Raw genomic sequence first — 8,813 nt, 5'->3', positions numbered from 1 at the left:
CCCAATCCTATCGGTGATGTCCTGACGTCATCGAGCGCTCAAAGAAGCTATCTGCCTATACATGATTCTACAGTAGACGTAGGTGTTCATCGACGGCTCATGACGTCAACGGCCTGACGTCATGAGGGGTCTACGTACCGCTTTTGAGATAATTCCAAGATATTCGAGAGGCGCGGATAAAGTTCCAGCATGACTGAACAGCATATATATAAAGATAAATAAAATTATAGCAGTTAGTCTAAGAAATAAATTTGTAGCGTTAATTAATAAATATTATTAATTTCGTTTTTAGTGTTAGTGTTAAAAGACTATAAATCAATTAAAATAAATGTAAATAAATATAAAATAAACGTCACAATAGGTTTTCTTAGAAGCTCAGATTTGTCAGACTAAACATATATGTAGGTGATACAAAAAAGATATTTCAAGTAGCAGTGTGGAGAGCGTCAAACGACCCCTCTGAAGTCTAAAATCTATAATTTACTCGGTTAAAAAATTAATTAAATTTTCAAAAGTAATAGTAGATACTGTTATAAGTATGATGGAATGTAAAGTTAAAGGGAATGAAATGATTATCACAAATACATAAAGAATATATGTTAGTAATACAAATTAAAATCTAATAAACTATATAGTTTTCAGTATAAAAAGAAAAACTAATAAACGTTGGAGGATTAAGTTAAACATAAAAAATATGAACCATATTATTTGATGAACTATGGCAAAAAATTTATGTAACAAAATACAGTTACATGTTTCCAAAGTTGCGCCTAATAGAATTATGAAAAAAAGCATAATCTAAAACATATCTTTAACTTTAATTGAGATAGTTTAACACAGTAGCTATAGATAAAACTAAAATGTGTCTGATTTCAATAACTTTAATGAAAAATACTTCCTTATAATATTATAGTAGGTTGCGATATATTTAAATTGAATACAGATATTGAGACAGATTGTTACAAGAAGAAAAGCAATAATATTATTTAATAGTCTATAAAGGGCAGTCTTATAAATAAAAAATAAAGCGCGTTATTAGTAAGGCTCGATATGAAGAAATTGAAGATCTTATAGTGAAGTAGCCAACTTGTTCAACGATACTTTTCCAAACCATTCTCATATACATAAAAACTGTCTATCCACCAAAAACTGTTATAAATTAAAAGACTAAGTTTTTCAACCTAATAAAAATATTTGTAAATTAAATATTTTTAAAAGATTTTTAACTGAAAAACTTATTGGCCCATTTCCCTGGTGACACCTCCAAGGCTTCTACAATATGCAAGCCAAATGGATGCTGCAATGAAGACAAAAGGGAAGGAATTCTACACTATGCAATTCACAACCTCCGTCTGCAGCGTGGTAAAGTTCCAACGGAAAATGGACCTAGTTACTCAGACGGGGGTTGTGAATTGCATAGTGTAGAATTCCTTCCCTTTTGTCTTCACTGCAGCATCCATTTGGCTTGCATATTGTAGAAGCCTTGGAGGTGTCACCAGGAAAATGGGCCAATAAGTTTTTCAATTAAAAATCTTTTAAAAATATTTAATTTACAAATATTTTATTAGGTTGAAAAACTTAGTCTTTTATTTAGCAGATGCCGCTACGCACCTACTACCTTCTCGTCAGTTGCAATGGGGGATTAATATGTCGAAAATTTTTACCTGGACCAGAGAAAGCAGCCTATGCAGTCTCTGATGAACCTCTAACAAGAGGTGAAATCGTCGATAAGAGTGCTGGCTGCACTCTCTGATCTAAGTAAAAGTTAAGACAGTTTTGGCTTCGCATTGCAACTGAATAAAAATGGTATACATTTTTATTGTTATAAATTACAATAAAACTTCAGATTTAATGCAGAGTTTGAAGATTCACACATATCCTCACGCAGTGCAGCACAAATACATTATGTAGGTCATTCTTCACTCTTGCGTGTATTACGTAGGAATTCATTCAAACACTACAAAATCCAGTTGTTGCAAGATTAAGTGAAGATGACTACAACCATAGGTTACAGATTAGTGAGGTAATGAGGAATAACATTGTAACTGACTAGTACTTCGTTAACAAGATTATGCTTTTACGACGAAGCAATATTTAGACTGCGTGGGAATGTAAATCTCCAAAATTTAAGGTACTGTAGTGAGGTAAATGGACAATGAATACATCCAAAGATCACACAAACCAAATGTAATGTCGGGTATGCGAGTAGTGGGTACTGAGTTAATTCGATAGATTCAATAATTTCAATAGCAATAATATTATTAAATTTGTACCTGCCCTGAAAAACAAGTTTGGAGCAAAGATTAGATAGTATACAGCCTCCTCGTTCACCCGATTTGAATCCTAAAGATGATTTTAATGGGGATACTTAAAAAGTTGAAGTTATAAAACTAAATCAGCAAGTGTTACAGAGCCAAGGCAAAGAATTATCGATGAATCCATATTAATTTCTAGAAAAACATGTAGAAATGTAATATGTAGACGCATTCTAATATCGTCTAGAATACTGTCAAATCAACAACAGATGTAGTAAACGAATTTGGCAATGTAGTAAACTTTGAATTATGGTCCAAATTATTTAGCTTTATATAGTTTGAATCAAAAATTTTATTGAGACAATTAGGCGTGTCTATGCTTTTGTTTTATCTTTTTAAGATGTTTCTGACTAAATAAAATCGAAAGTATTGTATAATATGGTTGAACTAGCAGTATATTTCTTAATACAATTACTTTTCTTCTTGTAAAATAATGAAGATATTTAAAGTTTATTACATATATGATATATATAAAATGGCAATATTATAATTAACGAGATCTAATATACTTACATGCTACTCCAAAAGTTACTTAACATATCTGCATATAAGTTTTTAAAGTTATTTAATTATTGACTTACATCTTACATGGAAAATATCCTTTAAAAATCCTATCAATGGACTGTAGCAAATTGCAATATAAGACTGATGAGCTTAGTCGTATAATACATAAAAAATACAAGTTGTTTATACTATAGCGTAAATAGAAACAATAATTACCTAAAAAATACGAATAATTATCGTAACAAAAAACATGCCGGGATGTACATAGAGAGTGAGTTTTATGTATGGAACGTCTCAATTATCTCCGAAACGGCTTGCACAATTTTTATAGGTTTTAGTGAGTAAGGGTTTTGTGATGCGGCCGATATTATGCTGTTATTTGCATTGTTGTCAGATCTGCCGATTTTCTGGAAATCTAATGAACTTTATTTTTTCAAATGGAATACCCTATATATTTTTTGCGTTTTGAAGTACTTACGAAATACTGCTTATTTATTTTTCATGTAACAATCCCTATGCCTAAATGTCGTAATTTGGGAGTTATCGCTACATTTATTTTTAAAAAAATTTTAAAACAAATTATAAAAATCCATTTTTTTAGCCTGCCTTGACAATATTTTAGATTCTTTGTATGACTGGGAGCAAAAAAGGTATTTTGCAATTTTTCTGTAAAGTTGATCATTTTCGAGTTATAAACAATTTAAAACTAAAAAAAAAAACAAGAAATTACGATTTTCAAGGCTCAAACACACATCTAAAAAATATAACTTTTGAAATTAAAAAATGCCAAATTCAAATTCAAACCTTTATCTATCAGCTCCCCATAAGAATTTTTGGCATGTTTTATTATAAAATATTGTTTTTAATTGTTAATGAAACGCTTATGAGAGGACGGGCGATCGGGCTGCATTAACAACTAAGAAACAATATTTTAAATGAAATAAGCCGAAATTACTTATCGGTATCTGGTAAAATAAGGTTTGAACTTGAATTTAGGTAATTCGTAATTTTAAAAATATATTTTACTTGTGTTTTAAGCCTTGAAAATCGTCATTTTCCTTTTTTTTCAGTTTTAAATTGTTTATAACTCGAAAACGATCAACTCGAGAGAAAAATTATAATAGACCTTTTTTGCTCCCAATCATCCAAAGCACCTAAAACAATGTCTACCCGGGCCGAAACAATTGATTTTTATAATTTGTTTTATTTTTTTTTAAATGTAGCAATTATTCCTAAATTATGACATTTAGGTATAGGGAATATTACATGAAAAATAATAAGAGTTTCTTAACGATTTCAAAACGCAAAATATGCAGGATATTCCATTTGAAATAAGAAAGTTCAGTGGATTTAAAAAAAAGCGGAAATTCTGACAACGATGTAAATAACATCATAATATCGGCCGCATTAGAAGACCCTTACCCAGCAAAATCTATAAAAATCGTGCAAGCCGTTTCCGAGATAACTAAGGCATTCCATGTATAAAACTCACTCTGTATATTAAGTTTTCAAAGTGTTTCCATCGTAATTATTTGCATTTTGATTCATTTGCATAGAAGATATTTTCACAATGTTTAACTATTTTATTAACGACAATCTTAAAAGACCAATGAACGGTAAGTATTTTTTTATTGTAAATTTATTGTCCTTTATTATTTTGGTCGATGTCAGATATGCTAGTGTAACTTTGAAGAAACGATATGCATGTTTACAATTGCGAATAACAAGTATATAAACCGTGTGCAATGAAACCCACTATATACATTTTTGAGAATACAAATTCGTTAATATTTTAACATCAAATCCAATATAAAACAAACACGAAGGGATTTTCAAGGATACATCTACTCGTCCAGATTTATCACAAATTTTTTAACGTTGCGTTGTCACAGATTGGTATTTTATATCTGGTAAAAAATATTTGCGAAATTAAAAGACAATTAAAAGTAGCACGGCCGGCTTTTGGTAGACTAAGTCGGTAAGACGGTTCTTTAAAAAAATACCGATATGTCTGAAAAGGATAGTTATTGAACAATGGTGGTTATGGTGAAGTACCTTTATACTTCTAAAAAATTGGTGAGACCACCTCAGCGAGACATGGCGCGGTTGATGTTGGGATTGAACGTAGATGTGAAGCATGCTAGATGGATTAACGCACACTGGAGTAGCTAAATTTTTAAGATATAGGTATAGGGGAACGTCTCCGAGACGGATGATATAAATATTGTTACATCAAACTAACTTTACATGGCAGAAGGTCTGGAGCATTGGAGATAATTGTGGGATGCCAATGTTCACCAGTGGATACTACAAACTATGATATTGTCGATGTAGAAGAAAAAATCATGTGTAAAGAATTTACGACGATGATATAGAGTAAGCACCAAACCATACCAAATGTATGGTTACATTTGGTATGGAAATAATAGATACAGTGAAGATCACGCAACTGGTTATCGATATTTTAGAGGGGCATAACACTTGAGGAGTTGTCAACTCTACGTCCACCAATCCCCTGTAGAAAGAGTGACGCACTGCAACGATCTCGGCACCATAATAAATGAACAATGGATTAACAACCAAGAGGTAAGAGCGCGCATCGGAAAAGCTAAAACCTTCAATCGGATGACGGTCTTCTTCAAGAACCACAACAACCTCTTGGTATAAAACTGCGATAGTCTTCTCTGTCCTTTTGGTGGTGTTGAATCGTGTACCTTGAATGAAGATATGTGCAAAGGATTGAATGAATTTTAGATTCGGAGATGTGGCTATATCGGAGAATACTTCCCGTGGACTCACCGAGTCACAAATGAAGTGGTCCTCAGAAGAATAAAGAAGAACCGAGAGGTACTGACCACGATCAAATCTCAAAAAATTTTAATACTTCGTACTGATTATGTGAAATGAATCCAGATATGCCCCACTACAAGCCATCCTGTAAGGGCAAATATTTGAAAAGCGATGTCCAGGAAAAACATGAACATCCTGGTTAAAGAACCTCAGAACCTGGTTCAACATAACATAAAAAGAGCTTTTCTGCGCTGCTGCAGATAAGTTAAAGATTGACATAATGATCGATAACATTCCTCACCGATAGGCACATCAAGAAGAAGATAACATAGTCTAGGCGCCAGAGGGGTCACCGTGTCATATTCAATTCTGATGGACAAACTCAACGGTTTCTTATGGATTTTTGGCTGCTGATTACGAATTTCGAGGGGGCATTTCGATCCGAGTGGTCAAAAAATTGGTTATAAACAATTTAGTTGTTTATAAATTGTTTATAAGGCTCTGGCTCATAAACTAAAAGAGATAAAAAATGTTTCAAATAAAATTTGTTCCTTAATAAAAAACGAAGAAATAACCGTTTATTAAACTTAAATCTAACAATTAGAACTCAAGATATTGTAAAATTAGTGCAGAATGCAAATTGCAAAATAAGTATTTTTCGAAGCTTTATCGATCGTAACTCGGCTTCTACGCATGCAAATGAGCCTTAGAAGGTGTCGTTTTAAAGCTTAATTAACAGGCTTCCAAACAAAGTTTGTTAAATTACTTGGTCTTCATTTGTTTTAAAGTTATACCCGTTTGAAGTTACAATTTTCTTAAAAATATTGTACATTCATTTGTTTATAAGGGTTTCAAGCAAATTTGAGCTATAAACATTTATACTTTAATGAACAATAATGATAGAAAAACTCAAAAGGAACAATTTGAGGTTATGAAAATGTTCATAAGTTTATTTTTGGCCAAGATGTCGATATTTTAATGGCGCGCTATGAGGCGGAAGATCGGCTTACAGTCAATTAAGTATTTTTCGACGCTTTATCGATCGTAACTCGGCTTCTACGCAGTAAAAAGAGTTTTCTTGGTCTCATTTTAAAGCTTAATTAATAGACTTCCAAACAAAGTTGTCAAATTACTTTATCTTCATTTGTTCTAAAGTTATACTCGTTTAAAGTTATAATTTTCTTAAATAATTTGTACATTAATTTTTGTATAAGGGTTTTTAGTAAATTTGAGCAATAAACATTTATACTTTAATTTATACAAATAATAGAAAAACTAAGAAGGTGTATTTTGAGTTTAGGAAAGTGTTCGTAGGTTTATTTTTGGCCAATATATTGATAATATAATAGCACGCTCTGAGGCTCAAGATCAATACACAGTCAAGTAATAAATATCATGGTAAATATACCGATTAGGTCTGGATCCCGCGTATGAAAAAAAAGTTGATTAATAGCAAGCTGAAAATTTGTTAATAGCTTAAGTGTGTCTAGTCGGATAAACTTTGATATATGGGAACACCGGAACAGGAGCAGTTTTAATTGTGGAACAGGTTAAAAATTTGGAACGGTCAGACCACGAAAACTACGAAAATAGACTAAACTCTCCGAATAGAGATTAAACTCTCATGCAAAAATCAGACTGCTATTTATCACCTGTCACAATTCCTGTCATTTGACATATTCTACATGTTCCACTCATTAAAACACCCATTTGGTGATAAATAGCAGTCTGATTTTTGCATGAGAGTTTAATCTCTGTTCGGAGAGTTTAAGTCTGTTCTGTCGGACAAAATACATGTGCCGTTTTCGTGGTCTGACCGTTCCAAATTTTTAACATGTTCCACAATTGAAACTTCCCCTGTTTCAGTGTTCCCATATATCAAAGTTTGTCCGACTAGACACCCTTAAGCTATTAACAAATTTTCAGCTTGCTATTAATCAACTTTTTTTTCATACGCGGGATCCAGACCTAGATCGACTGCTCTCGTGTTACACTATTTTGCTCAGGAAGCCTTGACTATTCTTAATATGTCTATCAATGTCTAAGTACAATAATATAATATACTACTGTCAATTCTGTCTATTTGTTACAACAAAGTCATTGTCTCTTAATAGTGTAATGTGATATTGATTCGTTGCAATAATGAATAATTTAGTTAATAATAAATTATGTATTATATGTTAAAAAAATATCAACATCAAAGTGTCTTCTACTGAGAACGGTTGTGCACGTATAACTGAAACAGCAAATATTCGTAAAGATTTTTCTCTTGTTTTCTCATGTTGAAGGAGGCATTTCTCTTGTTAAAGATATGCCACCAACATCAAACTCAATCCACTTACATATAAAACGAGCATTTTATGTGGTGTACACACAATTAACGTGCCTCGAAGATTCTGCAAAAGAACTTGATCCACTTGTATATGGATATCTTATAGATAATGAAACTCTGAAGCCCCAAAAAGTTTTAATTTTAATGCCTTCAAAATCAGATTTAGTACCACCATGTGTCTGTAAAAATTGCTCGAAGAATTTATGCAGATGTAAAAAAGCCGAGATTCCCTGTATATCTCGATGCAGATGTATGAAAGAAAATGTTTGTAAAAATAGTAATAATAAATAATATCAACTCACTTTTTAGTTATATTTCTGAAATATTAGTTTTTAATGTGTTTTTTTTTCTCATTTATTACAAAAAATAGAAGACAAATTAAATAGAATGAAAGGTGATACGAGATACAGTATGATGATTTAATTATAAGAAGTATATGATAAAATTTTATTAGGATCTTCAAAAATGAAAAATGAAGATAACGTATATATACATAGAAATTATAATTTGCATCGAGATCTTAGCGCGTGAACCTTTACGCTGTGAGCCAATCTTGCGCCTCATAGCGCGCCATTAAAATATCGACATCTTAGCCAAAAATAAACTTACAACAGTTTCATAAGCTCAAATTGTTCCTTTTGAGTTTTTCTATCATTATTGTTAATTAAAGTATAAATGTTTATAGCTCAAATTTGCTTGAAACCCTTATAAACAGATGAATGTACAATATTTTTAAGAAAATTATAACTTCAAACGGGTATAACTTTAAAACAAATGAAGATCAAATAATTTAATAAACTTTGTTTGGAAACCTCTTAATTAAGCTTTAAAAGGACACCTTATAAGGCTCATGTACATGCGTAGAAGCCGAG

The sequence above is a fragment of the Diabrotica virgifera genome, chromosome 2 (genome assembly GCF_917563875.1).
Source record: "Diabrotica virgifera virgifera chromosome 2, PGI_DIABVI_V3a".
In the NCBI taxonomy this organism is placed as follows: Eukaryota; Metazoa; Arthropoda; class Insecta; order Coleoptera; family Chrysomelidae; genus Diabrotica; species Diabrotica virgifera.
This window is presented reverse-complemented; position numbering follows the sequence as displayed.